Below are 20,668 nucleotides of genomic sequence, written 5' to 3'. Positions count from 1 at the left end.
TCACAGGCAAATGCTTTGCCAAAACAGAAGCAACAGTCCCCTAACACCAGCAAGTGAAGAGCAATGGGACAGGAAGAGTGTTATCCCAGGCAGAGCCACCATTAGTTCCATTCAGGTCAGTGACAAGAACAGGTAAAAGAACAAGCACAGAAGATCTTTGACAAAATGATGGTCACTTTTCAAGACATAAAAAGCCTTGAAATTAATCCATTTTGCAGTGGGAGTTCAGTGAGCAGACAAATGAATAAAAGTGGGTACTCAATGAATTTGAGATCTGTATCAAAACAACCCTCCACTCAGCAGACATCGTTCCTCTGGCCATTCTCCCTGACCTTTGATCTCTGCAAATACACACAGAAACACTTCTGGATCATTCCCCTGACCCCTCCTCCCACAGCACCCTTGTGGTCCTTCCCAAACCCACCTAGCAAGACCATGGCCCCTTTGTCTGGGGTGATTGCAGCAAGGCCACAATAGCTGGTAGCTGTTGGCTCCCACACAGATATTTGCAAATTATGACCAGACCACCTCTTCATGCTCTCTTTGCAACAGTAAGTACATGAGGTTTCTGCAATACTGCACAACCCAACATAACTCCCATGTCCCCTCCCCTCAGCCTTCTTTGGGAAATTAGCTTTGGTCTGAGGGACAGAGGTGGTCAACCAAGCCAAAAGAAGCTCAAGGCCAACGCCAAGACAAAGCTCACAGACTCAGGGTATTTTATCTAGCAAGCACTAGAAACTTCTTTAACTCTCTACTGTGCATTTGCACAATCTGTGGAACACAATGCTGTAAAAGATAAATTAAATACTCTAAGACTCAGGAATATGCAGGGAACACTGAAAATACCCATAGATCCACCAGATAGGATGCATCCCTTCTCTTGCTCCAGTGCATAGTTCAGCCTCACTGGTGTTTGTGAAAACTGCTAATGTGTGTGAACAGCAAAAGCTAGAAAAGCCTTCCTTAACTGAGCATCCACACCCTGCCTGGGCCAACCTCTTGCTTTGTCCCAGCAGCCAAGCCCACATGGACCTGAGAGAAGACAGGAACAGAGGATACGTGGCAGATTGCAGACTGAACTTGTGAGTGATGCTGTTAGAACACTGGGAAGCTAGAAGGCATGGAGTTGTTGAGGGAAGTCTGGAGTTAGGGTAGCTACTGCGAATCATGAAGAAATCTATATACTTAAGGAAAAGCAGAGGCAGGAAAAGGCCATGGCTGGGGGAAAGAGGGATATGTGTGACTCACTAGGATGCACAAAGCAGCAAGGAGATGGATCTAGACAGGCAGCAGGCAAGCCAGCAGATTTTTGGGAGTGACGTAGGTGCACCAAGTGCAGCAGAGCATCTTCTCACCTTCAGTCTCCTGGTGTGATTCCCCAGAGGGGAGGCAGCTCCATCATGCTCTGAAGGTTAAGCTGTGCCTTCTGCCTGGCACAAGAACACACTGCAGCCAATGGGTAAAACTGCCTACCTACTTAAAAGCAAACCCCAACACTGCCAGGAGGGACAGGCTTTATTTTTAGCTGGGACACCAGCAGGGTCACTGCTGGTGCTGCATTCCCCCATGGAAGCCAGAGTTTCATGAAGTGTGCTGTGTGTGCAGGGTCACTGCGGGGGAAACATCTGTCAGGTCAGCTTTGGGGAGATGGATTATTTAAGTTAAGAGAAGAAGAAACATTTACTAGAAGAAGTGAACCTGAAACTACTCTGGAAGGTTAAAATGAAATGAAAAAATGAGGCTTAAAGAGTCAGAGTGGGCGATAATTTATGAGAGGCCAATGTCTAGTGCACCCATCTCCAAAACACTTACACAGGAGAATACCCCATCACAGCTAACTCCAGCAGCATTCCCTCTGCCTGCCTCCTATGACCCAAGCTTTGAAAGGCTCATTCTTGTCTAGGGGCTGCCAAAACAAAAGCAGCATCAAGTCATTATCCCTCATCAGAATCCTTCACAAAGGAAAAGTACACAGAGACCCACCTTGCCCCACACCTTGGCAGACAACAACACTGAGAGCTCCACCTCACTCTGGTCCCTAGGTCCTCACACGGGGCCCCGGTTAGCACCGAGGCCAGCAGCCTCCCCAGGACTCTCAACCCCAGCCAAGTGCAGCACCCGCGGCAAGCGCACGGCAGCAGCACAAACTGAGCCCGCGGCGGTCCCATGAGGACAAGCAGGACACTAACAGGTCCTCCCTTGCTAGTGGGTTCCGTGGGTGCAAACCTAATAGAACAGTTGGCACTGCTCCCACTTGCACTGCCAGGGAATGCAGTCTGGAGGCTTCAACATGGAGAGATTGCTGTTGATGAAGTGCTGAGTGCTAGTGTGAAGCTTTCAAGGGACTTGAAAGAATTTAGAGCAGAGGGGAAGTTCTCATTTTATTCTCTTCTTGAAAAACCTGAGTCCATTTGACATGTTGCATCTGAGAAATAGCTTGGCCTAGACCCTCTGATTTTTTTTTAAATCAGGATCAACCCCTGTGCATGTTCTTGGGAAGATTTTATATAAAATAATTCTTCTTTTCCTGCTTTTTGTGCCTCTTAATAGGTTAAGAAGTGCTTTGCAGACCCCATCACTATTAGATTCTTTGCAACTAATTTGCATTCAGTACTATCCGTTTCATCAAGTGCAGACTTCAAGACTGAACCAACTCCAAGCCTTAACTGCTGCAGGCAATTCAGGCAGCAGCTTCACAGGTGGAAGCAGGGCTTCTTAAGCCAACCTGAACATTTTCCACCTCTGGTCATTTGTTACCACTCTGTTCTAGCTCTCCCCTTGTTATTGGCATAACTGTTTGCATGGCTAGGGCGTGAATAAGGACCAGGAATCCATCTGGCAGAAAAGCAAGCTGAACGCACCACCTGGACACACGTGCCACTGCAGGGGTGGGACAGGAGCACAAACAAGCAGCCAGGGTGGGAAAGCTGTAGAAAACAAGGTCCAGATGACAAGTATGGCAAGTGCATTAGCTGTATGGGCAGAGGCAGGTTTGCCTCTTGCAGCAGTGAATCCTGTAACGCCCCTTGGACCATGGAACAGCCTTGTCGTGCAACGCAAGGGCAGAGACATATCCATTTTTCCCAACTAACATGCATGTTCAAGAGTCACAGCATAATCCCAACCAAAACCAGAGAGGAGGATAAAGGTGCTTATTAAGGTGAACTTGAAGCTCAACATCAAGATACTGCTTCCCAACAAGGAAGGCCTCCCTCAAGGTGGTAAACCAAGACATCCACACCTTAATGACACAAGACAAATCTTCCTGACAGTAAATAGTATGGAGAGCAAAAGGACAGGTTCTTCACACTGAGCATTATTCCAAGTACCCTCACAAGTGCATGGCAGAGGCAGTGCTGCCTTCACTAACTTGTGTGGGGGGAGCTGTGGCACTGAGGCAGTGGTGGATTTCACAGCCTGCCTTGACCCTGGTCTGGGAGACAGACTCTCTCGTAGCACTACTCACATTGAGGGGAGCTAGGACACATCCAGAGTGAGCGGCAGCCTGACTGGAGAGTGAGGTGCAGATATGCTCTAACCCTCCCTTGCTTCTGCCCCTACTCCAGGGATGGAAACAAGCTTCCACCAGCATGCAGCATATGAACACACTGGCAGGGCACCTTGTGCTGTTAGCATTGGAGTCCCACGTTCACTCCTGGACATGTCACCTTCAACACAACCTCAGCAGTCAGATCTAAGTGCCCTCTCGCAGGTACATCCCTGCATCACTACACTTCTTTTGATTAAAACTGTATTCTGCGATGCTGCTGTTTGCTTTTAGACAGCCTCCAAGTACCAGCCTAGGAGAGAGGAGATGAAAGCAATGCCAGTGCAGTCTCATCTGTCTACAGTTTCTAAAACTCTTTGGCACCTCACCGGTTGCAAAACATGCCCAGCAGCACAGGATATTTAGTATTTCTGATTGCTCTTGACCTGGCTGTCTCTGCTGCTGTCCTGAGTTAGGAGGCTTAGGTAAAAAGACAGCAGAGTACAGGAAGGCAGCAAACAGAGCAAGCTCAGTTTTGTAGCCTTGAAATAATCTGCTAGTGAATGGAAACAGAAGCGTCTCCCTAAATCTGAGTGCTCTAGAAGAGCTCCCTGTTTTATTATGATGGAAAATCCTCATTGGAGTGTTTCATTAGAAAACAAGCTATCATAAAAGAAATGTTAAGAGCCCTAAGCTCCCTTCTCTCCCATGATGTCAACTGTCAGAGACATCAATGACATCTCGACTGTGTGATCAAAGGCTCCAGCAAGCGGATTTAAAGACAGAATTACCAGAAAATTGAGAGTTGAAGGAGCATGGGGGCATGATCATCACCTATTCATAAATGTGTCTTATGGGGCAAACTAATTACTTTATGATGCTGTACTACAGGAACAATGGCACCTGGGTCTCACTGTGACACCGACAAGATGGGGTGGTGGTGCTGCCTTCAGAACGGCATGACACATCCCTGCTCCTCATGCTTTGTTATTCCTGCAAAACCCTGCAAAAGAAGTGCCTCGTGGGGAGGTTGGGAGGCCATCATGCAGAACTTCAGCAGTCACATCTGTGATGGCCCTCAACCACAGCCTGCAGCTTAAAGCATTAAGGCAGAGGGGAAGAAGAGAAGCCAGCTACAGTCTCTACCATGTTAGTCCTCAAGCAGCCCATAAGCCCACTGAAGCTGCAGGAGACTTAAGGGGCTTCCTGGATCTCATGCTGCAGGTAAGCAGGGACATGAGCTGGAGCTCCTCTCCAGCCCCAAACCCCACAGGTGACCCCATGTCACTGAAATCAGCCAATTCAGGACCATGAGCTCAGCAGCACAGGTGTTCTAAAGGTTCCCCAAGAACAGCTTATCATCTCATGTATCTTTCAATGCATGAAACTCTTCAGGACAAAGACTGTAATTTACTAGACATCTGTATGGCGCTTGGAAACACGGGCCCCCAACCAGGCTGATGCCTTTAGGAGCTACCGTTATCTAAATGGTAAATCAACAATAGCATTAATCTATGCCACAATACCTCAACACAGTGGGTGATGGTAGATGGAGCATCACAACTATCAATTTCCTGGCTTCAAAGACTTTTTTTCCCTATTAAGATGTTTTTGTCATAGTAATTTAATTTCCTTCACTTTTTTTTTAAATATAGAATTAGATATTACTGCCTGGTTTATAAAAAAAAAACTGGCCAGCAATCAAAGCCATCTTTTTAACTGTGAAGCACATGAAAGGCATCTGAAACATGACAGCAACAAAGAACAAGGAACTATTTGTCAATGCCACTTGGTCATTGGGGAAGCTTAGGGGAGGAGACTGGTGCTGTTTGTTTAAAACAAGCAAACAAAACCCTGACAGACAGACCATTTATCTGTATAGTGCTTCACTTGAAAATACTGGCAAAGGGAATACATCTTCACTTGGTTTCTAATAAAAATGCTGACACACGCTGTTGTGGCCTTGCCCTGCCTTGGGGATGGAGGATGCCTCTCACAGGAAAGACCCTTTGAAAATAAGGGATCAGGCACAACACAGCAGGAGGTCAGCCTAGGCCCTCAGCAATCTCTCTACCTGTACAACCTGCAACACCCTAGCATCTGCCAAGCTCAGACCTTCCCTGACTTCAAACCTAGCAGTTTCAGAGGAAAGCAGAGGGAGCAGGAAGGGTGGATTCATCCCTGGGTACCTCTTTCCTTCCTCCAAGCCAGCCAAGCTGAGGAACAGTGCCCTGAGCATCCTAAGATTGCCATGCAGAACAACTGTCCATGACTCCCAGCAACACAGTCTGCTCCAGTCTGACTGGATCAGACAGGGCAGCTCCTGCCCTACACTGGCCCAGCAAGAGCATGTGGAGCACAGAACAGTGCACTACCCAGGCTGTGCTTGGTACTGCTCCACATGTGCTCTCCTGTTCTGGGTGCTAGTGTTGAAGACTGCTTCCCACACTGCCCAGGGCAACGGAAAGGACCGTCCCACCTGATGATGGCATCTGCCATCCCAGGTGCCACCCTGTCAGGTGGCAGCTTTGCAGAGCAAGAGTACAATCTCTGTAAAAACAAGTGCAACACAGAGAGGTGTCAGGATGGCTACAAATCTGCCTTCCCTCTCACCCAGTAGTTACAGCAACCATGGCCTTACCAAATCCCCACGCAGGAAGCGAAATACTGTTAATGATACAAGTAAGACCTGGGACCTGAAACGTACCTAAGCAGTACACTGGAGGTATGCAAAACCAGAAGCATACCTGCATTTCCACTACCCTCACTTGGGACCTCAGCAGTGGGATTACTACAGTCTGTCCTACCTTGGGCATTTGAGCAATGCTTAAACTACCCATTTTGGCTTTAGGAAAAATAACCACCAGACTGCTGTACTGCACCTTCTGCCTAAGGCTCCCCATCAGTCGTCTCTTTCCCACACTGGTTGATACTACACCCTTCTATTCACAACATGGGGTAGCCAATCTACCTCATGTTGCACACTCATGGCAGAACTGAGGGCTCGTGGGCTGCTCCCGCTCCTCCCCAGCTAGCCCTCAGCAGTAGCTGGACATGGTCTTTTTCAACATCACTACCTCTATTCAGGAAACAAGTCTCGTTCCAGTTGAACACAGAAGCACGAACATGAGCACCAAATATGACTTTCTCAGCTAAATCATGATCAGGGTAAACAAATCCTTCCAACAGCAGTGGATGGAGCAGGATTAGGGACTCCCTAGAAATGCTTGTGCAGCGGAGGAGTGATGCCTTTCCCCGCTGCACCAAACCTACAGAGCACCTTCAAGGCCTCTGTGCCTTGTGTCCCCCAAAGCCAGCTCTGCTGTCCTGGGCCTCCCACCAGTCTCCTAGGGAGCACAGGATGAGTACTCCTGAATGGGAAGGTGCTACTGACTGTTACCTAAGTCTTCCAGCCCTGTCGTCTCCAGAATTAAAAAACCAGCTCAACAAAATCACCCTTTTGCTTTATACAGAGATGTGTGGAATTAAAGGAACACACATATATAAGCATGAAGAGGGGGAAGATGTGTGTAAGGCACCCCTTCTCACCTTGTCCCTTCAGTGTTTCCCCCTAAATCTGAAACAGATTTTTAGGGTAAAATCCCCAGAATAAGCCAAGGAACAACCCAATAAGTCAGGAACCCAACCATTACACTACAGCTCCATTGGAGGGGCAGAGGGGGAAATGGCCATGGCCTCACGTTTTAGAATAACAGTAAAAAACTCAAAACCAACTGCAATGGTTTCATCTCTCACCCAGGGTGATCGATACTTTAGACACAGGTGAAAAAATATAAAGCCCTGAAGCAAAGCTGGGACAGAGGCAGAGTATGAAATGAGCCCACATTTAGGTCAGCTCTCATGCGTGTGCATGTGTGTGTGTAGAGTTCCTGTCCCCCTGCCATAGGGGGCTGCGGGCCTGCCGGCGGCCCCGTGCCCTATTTAGGGCAGCGCCTGGCGTAGCAGCTATATTTGACACCCGGGGTAAACAAGCCGGCCCCGGCGGACGGAGCGCGACAGCTGCCCAGGACGGCGGCCCCGGTGCCCCCGCCCCGCGGATGGCCCGGCCCGGCCTCTCCCGGGGGAAAAAAAAATGAAAAAAAATTTTAAAAGGAAATTTAAATGGGGGGGGGGGGGGGGGGGATTTTAAAAAGGAAATTTATAGCACTGCATGAGAGCCACTTCCTCCGCCTGGCAGCCCCGGGCACAGCCACCCCCCGGGCTCCCCGGCATCCCTGCGGGCCGCGCCGCGCCGCCGAACCGGGGCACCCCCGCCCGGCGGCGGGAGGGATCCCGGGGCGGCCGCGCGGTGCCGCGGGACCGGGCAGCTCCTGCCGCGCACGCCCCGCCGGAGCCCGCCCGCTCCGCCAGGCCCCGGCCCCGCAGCGCCCGGCCCGGCCCGGCCCGGCGCCCCCTCCCCGGCGCGCATCCACCCCGCAGCGCCCGCTCCGCGCCGTAGGCAAAGCCCTCCCTCCGCAGCGCACACACACACGCACCCCCCCTCACACACACACACACACGGGCACGGAGCCGCCACGGCGCCGGGAAGGCAGCGGGAATGAAGCGAGCTCCCAGCGCCTGGGCAACGCTAATTCCCCCCGCTATCCCGGGAGATGAGCCGGCAAAGAGCTCTCGTCCCCCCACTCCCCCGGTACCCCCCGCTGCACGGCCATTCCCGTGCAAGGCAGGGAGCCCCGACTGGCAGCAGGACACCTGCCCGCCAACCTCGCGTCTCCCACGGAGAAGGGGTGGCACCCCCTTACTTACCCTTTCTGCCGGCTTTCCTGACTTTTTTTTGGAGGGTCTGGGGGATGGGGGGGGGGCTCCGCTGGCTCCCCAACACAAATCCTTCCGGTTCCTAAAGGGAGCTCATCGCATCTCCCGGTGATTCACCGACGGTGTGTGCGGGTACGGGGGGGCTCGCCTTTGCATGTCACTCCAAGTTGCCTCGCTCGCTACAAAACCTGTGCTCCCTTTTGCAGCTGTCAGGGAGAGCGGGGAGGTGCATCTGGAAAAGGGGGTGGGGGTGGAGGTAAAATGTTGATAAATCCACCAGCCTTGATCTTCAGCTCCGTGCGGTGGAGTTTGGGGAGGGAAGGGAGATCTGGCGAAGAGGGAGGAGGGCGAGGAAGATGGAGATGAATGGGGGTCGAGGGAGGGGGGAAGAAAAAATGGATTGTACCCCAGATTGCCACTGAATCTGCTGGGCTTCCCCCGCTCCCGCGCTCACACCATCGGGACTCGGTGCAGGCTTCCCAGCATTACGGTGCACGGCAAAGCGCTGAGCCTGATTTCTGGGAGCCAGCGAGGTTTGCACAACTGCAGCAAGAAGCCAAATCAAAAAGCCAATCTGCGAGCCTCCAAACTCCACGTCACCTATCAGCTGGGAGCGAGCGCTGCAACAGAATTACAAGCCATGCATATTTATTCCTCCGAATCCAGGGGGGGATTTTCAGATCGTTTAAAGCGAGGCACGGTGAAAGCAAGGCAAACCCTTTCCAAAATAAATTAAGGCAGAGCACGTCTTGCATGTAACACGCGCACACACACCTCTACGAGGTCTCCATCGGTATATATATATAGAGATATACACTCACTGAGCAGGGATCACTCCTGTGCCATCCTAGTATGTTGGCTTGACTTTGTGTATTTCAAGCAAGGAAGGGTAAGAACATGGTAGTCGAGCCTCAGAGAAGAAGACATTGATTGCTTATCTGAAATTTAAAGCATCTGCCATCTGCCAAACACTTCTGAGAGATTAAATATAGGCAATATAATTACACAGCCAGAGCTGGTCCTGGTATCCATTTGAAGCTGCATGCTTTAGTCTGTGCTTGCAGAAACCACCCGGTTATTTTTTTAACCAAAGTCAAATAAGTTGTGAGACAGCAAGTCATTTTAAGGTAAAAATACACATTGCCTCCAAAGTTGCTATTTGACTTTGGCAGAAGACTACTGGGGGCTGGTTTCCAGGACCATGGAACAAAGCAGTACATTTATGCCTCACACAAGACACATCATGGTATTTGCACACATTTGCCTCCCCTTAGGATCCCCTCTGTTTTTGCCACAGCAGTTATGGGCAGACATGTGCCTCCAGGAGATTTACCTTCTGGCATAGCTTCTCACTTCTTTAGAGCCCAGGTACTACAAGGCAACAATCCCTGACACCGGGCTATCCTGCCAAAGAACGGTCTGTTTCATCCTCCAGAGAGAAGCTGTCCCCAGACCGTTTGTCCCCAGTGACTCCCCATACCCCCTGAGGTGATGAAGGCCCAGAAGCTTTCTGGTGAGACCTGAGCACATGTGCAAGTGCAAACCATCCCTGTCAAAAGCAGCTGAATCAACTGCCATGAGAAATTCGAGCCTGAGTCCTACACTGGGCAACAACTTTTACCTCAGCCAGGCACAGGCAGCAGACATACAAAGAGGGAAAAGGAAAGGGCAGAACACTTACTGGGAAGGTGACATGTAAGAGAGTTGAGCAGGCTTCATGCTGCCAGAAATTGGTAAGAAAAACTGCAAATGGGCTGTGGTCCCCTGCAGGACATCACAGACCACTAAGTCCCTAAAAGTCAGCTGGTACATTCTAGTTATGGCTCCATAATAGTTATGGCTCCATAATAAGAGCAGCCCCTGGCCCCACAACTCAGCACAGAAGAGATGCAGAGACCTGGCAGAGCAATTATGCATTCTGGTCTGGCTACTCACTGTTATTAGTTAGAGCAGGGCATGGAAGTCCAGGACAGACAGGCAGCAGGAGCAGGCCACAAGGGGACAGAGTTGCTGCAAATAAGTACAAGATGGAGGTACAAAAGACAGTGGCAGAACACCTTGTGGGTCCCAGACTCAGCCTTTTGTCTCCCCAAATGCCACCTGCCACTCCTGGTGTCCTCAAATAACCCAGCAAGGCAGCTTACCAGGTAGGAACGTGGTATGGGATGCACATGGGCCAGAAGACATGGCAAGATCCAATATATTCTGAAGTGCCTGACCTCGGGGCGCTGGCCAGTCCTGCACAGGGCTGCAACCCTGAATGATGCTCCTGTGTGATGTCAGGGAGGAGAAGGGCTTCCCAGTGCCTGGGGGAACACAGGCACATGTGCATTGTGGCCCATGGCACTAAAGTGCCCAGCAGTCTCAGTCGAGCTGCAGAAGAACCCTCACTAACATCAACACATAAAATCAACAGCACAGCATCAGTGGCTGACACCCAAGACTGTGTGGACGCAGGGACTCTGGCACTAGCCAGTGACATCTGATCTCCATGTGGCCACCTCCAAACCTCACACCCCTGCCAGGGAGGACAGCCCCCAAGGGTGGCAGCTCTCCAGTCACCTCCAACACCAAGCAAAGGAAACCGCCCCAGGTGGCACAGGGAAACTCTCCCAGCCCACAGCTCATCATCAGACAGTTCCAAACAACTGCTTGTGTTTAAGGCTCAGCAAGAGTGGGTCTGGAGCTGAGGAGCTGCAGTGCAAAATGCTCGTCAGCAGGAGCAAGCCCTGGGGGCAATACACAAATTTACAGTTGACAATAACTTAAGACAGACAGAGCTCTTTATGGTACACAGATGTTTCATTTCACCTCATCCCAGTACATAAAATCATGCCTAATACACTTAAGAAACACTCCCAGCCATTTCCCTCTTTCCTTCCCTTCCATATGCGCCTCATCTTACATTGCTCAGTTCAGGCAGAAATTTTTCATTACAAGAAGGAGTATATGAAATTTTTTATCTCCTTAGTCTTAAAGGTGTGCTTGCAAAGTACTAACCTGAGATGAAAGCAACCAAACCATTTATATAAAAATACTATTTCAAATAACCCAAAACAACACAAAAAACCAACCACCTCTTGTTTATATTAGCTTTAACAATTAAAATACAGGGAAATTCCTGGGCTGTTTAGCACAATCTCACTAAACAAGCATGGATATTAGTTTTTAATGACTGCCAAGATCACTCGATGTTTCAAGTGTTACCTCACCTAAGGACCAGAGCTAATGGTTTTAAACTTATGCAGGCCTGATTCAGACTAGATATAAGAAACAAATTTTTTACAATGAGGGTCATGAAATACTGGCCCGGGTTGCCCAGAGACATGGTAGGCAACCTGATCTAGTTGAAGATGTCCTTGCTCATTGCGGAGGGCTGGAACTAGATGACCTTTAAAAGATCCCTTCCAACTCAAAACTATTGTATGATTCTAACCCAAAACCACTGCAAGTCTACCAAACACTAGTATATTAAAAGAACACAGAGCAGGTAGAGTTAGAATGGACCACTGGAGGTCATCTGGTCCAACCTCCCTGCTCACACAAGTCCCCTAGAGCACATTACTCAGGATTGAGGTCAGATGGCTTTTGGATATCTCCACAACTTCTCTGGGCAACTGTTCCAGTGATCAGTTACCCTCACCGTAAAGAAGTTCTTCATGAACGTGTGGGGACTTTTCCCATGAACAATCAGGACCTTCATACTTCTCTCAAACCTGTCTCCAAGCTCCTGAGATTTGAAGCAGAACAAGAAATGGAGGCTTTGCTCCTCCTTTCCTTGGCTGCCTAAAACTAGAGAAGATTTTTTTAACTTAACCCATAGCTTCAACATCCCATGACTTCAGCCTTCTGCTGGCAACCATGCTGATAATAAAGATGCTGACAGCAGAATGTAGTCAACAGCAGTGCTGTTCTTAAAGACAATGTGCATAACAGGCATTGACTTGCTCTGCCATGCCAACAGCATCTATTGACATAAAAACCTGCCAGTGTTCTACAAGTTCCAGAGAAAACTCTGGGCGTGTGTTAGCTGAGTCTGAAAGGATCTATTTTTTCCCCTTCATTCATCAGCTATGCACTTAGCACATACAGATAAGAATTTCACACAGTTGCCATCCAAAATTTCAGGTGGATAGGGCCATATTATTGTTTTATTATGGCATACATGATGAGCTGTACGTTTGGCTCCTCCTTGGAAAATTTCTAGCTGAGAAAGGCTTTAGGAATTGCTCCCACTATTGCTGTCCTCCTGTAATCTTTCAGCCCTTGGCCTAATGACCCAAGAATGGCCACAAACACTATATTGGCCCTTGTTCCTTGAATACAAGCAGACCAACTGCTCCTGACCTCAAGTTTGTACGAAAGGGCCTGGCACAGCCCCCTTCTCTCATTCAAGATTAGACCTTGGTGAACCTGTGTTATGTTTTGGGCTATTTTTCCATAGCTGTGCTTTTCCTCCCTCATCAGCTTTCATCAGGTGCCTGCTCACATTTGTGTCAGAAGGGATGAGATAATGTGACATTTTATTAGTATGATGCATTTTCAGAGCCTTGAAATGAAGTTTTAAATCTGAGAAAAAATTACTTTCTAGGCAAAAGAGGAAAGGAGCCACCATGTAGAAGGCAGCTTCAAGCCTATCCATGATTACCGAGCAAATGAACCCAGATCAAATGTAAAATTCTGTTCTTTTTTTCTTACATGAAAGCCTGTTTTGCAAACATGGTTAGAGCTCCAAAAGGCAAGCTGGGCTTTATACACATAACAGTGTGCAAATTCTTATTGAACAAGTCATGGGACCCCTGGGACAGTCCATGCACTCTTCACAGCCCTTCCCATAACCGGGGGACAATTCCTCCACAGGTCCTAGCAGACAGGGGGCTTGCCACAGATGGAGATAAGGATTCTTTGTGTATCCTTTGTACACTGCTCAGAAAGGAGAAAAATATGGGTTTAATCTTTCTGACGCACAGGTGTGTCTGAGACAGCTGTAGGTTGCAATAAGATCCTCTAGTCTCATTGCAGAGCTTCCCAAGAGGTTAAGCCCGGGGTCAGAGGCCACCCTCCTCTGAGGTCTGGTTTATAAGGAGGGGCAATTCTTTGTGCAGTCATCTTTACTCTCACAAATGATTGCAGAGTAATGTAGAGACAAGCCCATATGGTGACTGATACCACAAACATGTCCTGGCCTCAGCTTGCCAAGGGTTTTCTTTGCAACTGAACATGGACCTAAAGAAACTTTAGGCAGCATTCAGACACCATGTAGAAACCCTCAAAAAATGAAAAACCTAACCAAGGATAGCAACCAGTCCCTGGGAATTCAGGGCAAGTCAAACCCTTGAAAACTTCTGATGAAAGTGACATCTTCCAAAGAATCTACCTGACAATGGAAAATGAGGGTACACCCCACTACCAGATTTTGATTGTGGTGGAATCCAGGACACATGTTAATTCCATTCCAAAGTTTTCCATTTTAGCATTGGCTTCAGAAACTGTTGATCCATGGATTGACCACTGCAGGTTGCAGAGAAGTGGACATCTGTGGTGGAGCATACCCTCCGCTCAGGACAAACACCCAAGGGGGCTTGGTCTGGCAAGCCTGTGTGTCCTGGGGCAGGAAACAGGACTCATTCAAAGGGGATTTTTTCAGCATTTTAACTGCCATCCATGGGTGTGGTCAGGGGAATCTTCTCAGGCTGAGGAGCTCTGAGACTTTCCTTATTTTTGGTCTCTTAGCTTAAGAGCAACTCTATTACAAACTAGGTGATGTGTTTCTTGAGGGGTTTTTATAAGAACAGCTTTTTCCATGAAGGACCAATGGGACTCTGTGACTTACAGCATCAGGCTATGCGCCAGGACAAGGGGCACATTCAAAAAGGCCATTTCAACTGCAGTGACGTGTAATGAGCCACCAGCACCAACAGTGCTAGGGGTACACCCATTTTCTCAGTTGCAGAACAAGAACATGCAGCTCAGATGACAGCAGTGGATTGGATCTGCTCCTCCCCCACTCTCACTGAGTACCAAGGAACCTGGTCTCAGAGGAAGAGGTTTGGTATGACAGAAGACAGCAACAAATATTAACAGGGCAAGAAGCCTGTAAGCACATCAGCACATTCTGATTGGTTCTTGCACATGTCTTACAAAGTGTGGAAGAGGATTTAGCACACAAAGTTGTCAATTCATTTAACAGCTTCCCAAAATAATTTTGAATTCAAAAAATCAATGGGAAAAGTTCATATTTCATTGATTTTGAAACCCAACAAAGACAAAAATCAATTGCACCACCACCACCCTGGTTTCCCTCTTAAACACTGGCACCAAGGTAGTTTTTTCTGCTTCCTGCACCACATGCTGGCTAATAGCATGAAAAGAAAAAAAAAAAAAAATCCATGTTTCTTAAACTAAGCCAGTGCTCCATGGAGCAGAGGATTCACAGCAACTCTAGAGCAGTAGCTGGTGCTTCAGCCATGCACTGCACACAGGCTGGCTTTCTTACATCTCTTTCAAACCCCTCCTTCTGCATCCCATGCCTTCATATTCTGGGTAAGCTGTTCTGGCCAGAGAGTTTGCTAACAGGTTAAAACTGTCCTGTAATGAAAAATGGTTGGGGCTATGTTACATTGTGGACAGCATATCAGTGGCAGGAGCACGTCATCCCCTGTATTGGCCTCCTAAGGGTCTTCCACAGCAATTCAGACTCTCCTGCAGCCGTCCTGTAGCTGCCCACCTTCACAAGCAGTGCCTGGCATGGGGTTGTGGGTGCTCAGCTCAAGGGCAGCAAGTGCTGGTGTGGCTGAAGGTGCCCCTCCTCTAACCTCCCAACAGCTTCTGTCTGGTGGGCTGGCAAACAAGGCTTCACACTATGATTTGTCTCTACTTTGAGTGTGCAAAATGCCAGAGCTGAAGGTCCCCAGCTTCAGGGGATGTTACCAGATAGCACAGCTAAAGACCTTGATAGCACTGTCCAATGGGGATAGCAATAAATGCTGGATAAAGATAGAATAAAATTTTACAATTCCCCTAAGGTCAGTGTAATAATTTTCTTAACAAAACAGCTGAGACCTACTAAAAAAAAAAAGTCTCCTATGGAGTAGTGTCTCTTCCTTTACAAATCTGGGACAAATTGAGGAGTGCCAGATTGTCTCTTCCCCCTGAGCAGTTAGAAGAAATCCGTGCTTCCCTCCAGGAGAATCTGATCCTGGTTTATAAAAATGGGGGGGGGGGGGGGGGGGGGTGGAAAAGAACTATAAAGTAAATTAAGATCAGCTGTTAATGAAAGTTAACAGTTTAATTAAAGGAGTAAGCAGCTTGTGCATGGAGAGACGCATCCGTCTCTAGGATACATGTGGCTTCTGTCCAGATCTGGCAGGATCCAGGAAGCACATATGGGATGAGTGCTTCTGGTGCAAAGTCTGACCCTAGACTGCTCTGATGATGGTAAGACAGAGACAGTTTCCCTGGGAAGAGGCCTGTCATCAGGACACCACACAAAGCCTGCCACCTCCCTCAGCACTGAAGACTTGCCTTTAAATATCTAGTTGTGTTGCAAAATCATTTTTCTGATATGTGTCATGTTTTGGGATTAAGTGGATGATAAAACACTGGTTATCTCTTTAAATATTAATTTATTCAGGTTATTCTAAAAGTTGAATTTACAAGAATATTATCTCTTGTTTTAAAAAAGTGCACAGCCACAAAAGGACTTTGGCACCTGCAACATATACCTATCACAGAATGGGTCAGGTTGGAAGGGACCACAGTGGGTCGGTCTGGTCCAACCTCTCTGCTCAAGCAGGGTCATTCTAGAGCACCTATATACCCACCCTCAGAGCAATCAAAAGAACTCAGATAGAAAGTAGTTAATTTGTTGAGGAGAAAGACACAGCTGTGTGCAAAGAATAGGGTGGTCTTTCATAGCCTGGGGTTTCTTTCTAGAGGGGTTTCTCCTACATACTGTGTGTATTTTGTCCTGTATGTTGTACAGAGTCCTACACTCAGTCTCTGCCCTCTCCTCTGCCCCATTCTATACACTGCCTCCCAGCTACACATACCTCTTGACTTTGCTCCTCTCACTACACACCCTCTTTAAGCCCCTCTTTGTGTTGTTCCTGTGGGGACATGGGTTTAGCTGTTGCTCTTTACCAACACTTCACATAAACTGCAAGCTTGGAGTAACTCTCCATGATAATTGATTTGTATCCCAGAATGTGCAGAAGCAGTTTTTCTCTGGAGATAACAAGGGGAATAACTTGGAATGGCAGAAGCACTTCAGCCTGGAGAGCCTTGGGCTGCCTATCTCTGGCTGTCAGTGTGCTCCTGGCAGAGGGAGGCTATGGCCATTTTGCACAGGCTCTGGTCTGTGTGGTTTCTCACATTCATTTTTGCACTGCTGACCATCTTGCAGCTACAGAGCAGTAGCTTCTAGAAATCCCAGTCACACAAGTTGCTCACGGTGTTGTTTACCAAATACACCAACCTCACCCCAAGGTCAGGAGCAGAAACAAGGTAGGAAAACACACCTCATCTCCACATGCCACCAAGAGATTTGTCAGGGTTCACCACTGTACCAGCCACCTGAGCCACACACAACAGGAGTGACCCCACATCACTCAGCACAGCTGACAGCAGAGAAGACCCAGCTGGCAGCACTTAAGGTCTCACAGCAGAGCCCTAACATACCATGTACTTCCCACAGACTGGGCATTCCAAGCCTCTCCTTCCACCTGCCTAATTGCTCACAACTGGGAAATTAGGATTTTGGAAACTGTTTCCTGGCTACAGAGTTTCCCTGCAGTAGGCTAGCAAGTCCCAGAACTAGAGGAGGGACAGACCTGCTGGTCCCAGCCCTGCCCAGGCTTACTCCAGGATCTTCAACAGTGCCAGGCAACTCCTCAAATGCAAGTGGGCGTTAGTGATCTCCCAAAGCCACTGCAAGGGCTAATTGCTTGACCCTTGTTTGCGATGCCATCCAGAAGATGAAGGCATGGTTCAGCACACTCATTATGTGGCTCATTCCAGAAGCAGTATTTACTGGGCAAGGGAAATGGCATCCCAGGAGTGGCAGCCTTACCAAGCAGCCTCCTTCCCCAGCATCATGCGGTTTTGCTCACACTGCGAGAACAGTAAACCCTGCAGTGCTTAGATTCCCTTTCAGTTGGTTCTGCTATAAACCACTGCATTCCCCTTTCAGCTGCTGTCCCTACTGCCATCGTCTCACTGGTTTCAGCTGCAACTAGAAATGGACTGAGACCTCATTCTATATGGTTATATTACTATGGTATTCTATTTAACATCTTTCTAGGGTCCCCTCAAGTACTTTCTTGAGCAGGAGAGTGTAGGGATGGCTCCATGTCCTACAGGGCACAGACAGCACTGCGACTGCTGCTGGCGGACTAGGGAAAGAAAAGCCATCAGCTGCTGCAGCCATCCCTGGGGAAAAGACCAATGCTCCCCTCTTCTCCACTGGCTGGGAGAGCATCATCCCCTTGGCATCTCCCCTCTGCCCAACACTATCCCGTGGATTGCCATGCCTCCAGGCATCCAAGGCTGCCACCTGTCACCCTCAGAAGCCTGGCAGCAGCTCCCTGGCTCAAGTCTGTGACAAACCCACTGTGCTCCCAAGGGAGGTCAAGGCGTAGCTTCCACTTCCACATGCTGTAAGGATTTTAATCCCATCCCCGTAACAGCATGCAGGGACAAAAGCATGCAACAGAGCCATGAGGTGAGGCTTATTTCATCATGCCTTCAGAAAGGCAAAAACCAGAAAACACCTTTTATCTAGCCTCTGTGTAGACAGGTTCCTCCCCATTTCTTTGTTGGTGGTTTTACAGTTTTTTACTGCCTTGATGAGACAGAGCTGCTGCCATGTGGTATGGACAGGCTGCAAGAGCAGCTCCCCTGTTGGACTTGTTTGGTAGGTATATTGCGATTTTAAGTCCTTTGTCAGTTTCCATGAACAATGAATGTGCATTCAGGAAAGGAAAAAAAAATAAAAGAGAAAAAAGATATTATTAGAAGGAGCAAAACCTCAATGAGTCCCATCACTTCCCCAGCTGCTGCTGTGTCTAATCATTTTCATAGTATATCAGGAAGTGTGAAATCACCGATTAATTTTATGACAGAGGTTTTTTCATGACAGAAGGTGGGGATGTGAAACCTTCCTCTGAATGCACTGCAGCTGTGGGTTCATTCTCAGCTACCGAGTCTTCCCCCGTACCCCGGGTACCACTGGGGAACGATGAGACAGAGCTGTCCAAACCAGGTCACCAGTTTTCTTTGGTGAAAACAGGCAGTCAAATGCCAGTCCTTGCTATAGAAACATCTTAGGGTGCTTGAGATACTGCACAGGGGAAGTTCCCTGCACAGATTTCTCAACAGCACAGAGTAAATAAGACACATTCACATTTCCTCTGGCTCTTGCACCTCTCAGCAGCAGTAAGAGCAGAGCTCTGAGCCTAGGTGCTCCAGCTGTGGAGCATTAAGTATCCAGACTCGGCCTCCAGATACTGTCTGTATTGTCTGAGCATTCGCTGCTCTTGGCCAGGTCAAGGGTCCCCACATCTTGTGAGACCAGTTCAGAAAACAAACTCATGAACTTCAGACAGCTGGAGGACCTGCAGATAATCCATCCTGACCCACATCCACAGCTGCCAATGTGAGACCTCTCTGTCACCCTCTGCATTTACAGAGACAAGTGCAACAAGTTTCCAACCAGCCTGGTGTTACTGCAGTGCGTGGAGGGCAGTGCAGGGGAGCTTCAAGTCCTTGGAGTACAGATGAGATCAAGCCAAATCCTGATCCTACGGAAATCAGCTGGAACTTTTTCACTGTGAGAAGGATAGTGCACACCACTCTATGAGAGCTGCTGAAGAGGCAGTGCAGAACAGTGAAGAGCAGAAAGCAAAGCATGCTGCATCCAACACCTTTCAGGGGGAATTCGCCAAAGCAGAATGAAATCTGTACTCTGATCAGAATTTCACAGCCACCAGTCCCCTCATGAAGCACAACAGACCTTTAATAACAACTGCTTAGTTGATGCCTGCTACTAAAAGGCAAGATCACAGACAAAGAGGTCATTGGTTTGCTCCTGACCTTGAACTGGACTGGAAGTTATTGCAGTCCCACTAGCACTGCCTGACCCTCTCAACAAGAGTGCAACATGCATGGAGACTTCCTGACACAGCCTACATCCCTCCTGTATGCTGCAGATCCTCCTCCTTCACACACCAGCCTGGCACAAGGTCACCATCCTCCCTGGCATACACCCTGACAGTCTGTTGTTTAATAAACTTGGAGGGGAAGGGCACAAACCTGGGACAGCAGCAATGAACCTGCTTCCCTGGCATGGAATGGTGTTAGCCAGCATCAGTGAAGTGACAGTCCCCCAGGGCACTTGCCTTACACACAGGTGCAGGTACTGCTTGCTTTTCACCAGTGTGCAAACCAGACTGATCAGATCAGAACACTGGGACAGAGAGAAACCCTTGAGCCAGGATACAAAACTAAATCAAAGTTTTATGGGCTAGGATAAAAGGGGAAGTACTTCAAAGTCTGCAACACATTAATTTTCCTTTCTGCTGTGGTTTTGCCTTCCCCCTTGTTTTAATATGATGGATCACTTGATAATGACAGGAGGTCACTCTGACTGACATGTACACCCAGGATAAAGGGGAGCAGGAAATTGGATCTGAGGCTCTGTACTGTATTTCTGTGAGTCCTGGAGCCACCAGAAAGAGACCCTTGGTCGGGTTGCTAATGCCGTCACATTCCCCACAGCTGCAGACATGCAGTCCTGTGTTCAATTTCCTGCCATCACTCCTTGTGTCTAGTGCACAGCCAAAGAACAGGAGTATGAAGTGTATCTGATTTAGAGATGTACACTCATCAGGCACAAGCTCTGGCTACAGTAGGAAATTGAACTCTTGATGAAAATGGCTTTCACCAGGGAGCCTCCTTGTCCTCTCCCGGCCTTCCCATTCTGTATTGTCTGGGGCTTAAGGTCACAACTATTGGCTCTTTCACCAAGAGAACTGCTTTAGTATCTGCTTTTCTAGCCCTACTTTTTCTATGAACTGTGAGGAAAGCTCTTTCAGTGCACTGAGCCCCTTTCCCTCCCTCTTCCTTCCTGTCCCAGCTGCTCTGGACCACTATGGAGGTTATACACTAAGCACACCACCTTAGCCACCTTTACTCTGCTGCCTCCTGCATCCTATAGGGAAAGCAGGTTTGTCTGCTGAAGGGAGTGGGACCACAACCTGGCAGAGGTAGATTTTCTAATACAAGAAAAAAACACCTTTGAATTCAGATCTGGCCTTGCAGGAGATACCAGAACATTGGGAATCTGTTCCTGTTGTGGGCTTTGCTGGATCCTCTAAGTCAAATCTCATTCCTTGCTTCCTCAGT

At 48.5% G+C, this 20,668-nt stretch overlaps 1 protein-coding gene across 7 annotated transcripts in view; it reads right to left on the bottom strand.

The window, feature by feature from the left end:
• The window catches only part of SLC8A3 (solute carrier family 8 member A3), a 137,040-nt gene that overhangs the window by 105,078 nt on the left and 11,294 nt on the right, over nucleotides 1-20,668 (bottom strand). For 2 of the 7 annotated variants that reach the window (XM_069017556.1, XM_069017557.1), the window contains exons 2-3: nucleotides 8,673-8,886; nucleotides 8,258-8,498 (exon numbers count right to left, since the gene is read on the bottom strand). The exons of the other annotated variants lie outside the window; for them this stretch is intronic. The gene's annotated coding sequence lies outside the window, so the exon portion shown is untranslated. The remainder of the gene's footprint in view (nucleotides 1-8,257; nucleotides 8,499-8,672; nucleotides 8,887-20,668) is intronic. 7 annotated transcript variants of the gene reach the window in all.

The sequence above is a fragment of the Aphelocoma coerulescens genome, chromosome 5, assembly GCF_041296385.1.
Source record: "Aphelocoma coerulescens isolate FSJ_1873_10779 chromosome 5, UR_Acoe_1.0, whole genome shotgun sequence".
Lineage (NCBI taxonomy): Eukaryota > Metazoa > Chordata > Aves > Passeriformes > Corvidae > Aphelocoma > Aphelocoma coerulescens.
Note: the sequence above shows the minus strand (reverse complement) of the source record. Positions and strands in the feature narration are given on the sequence as shown.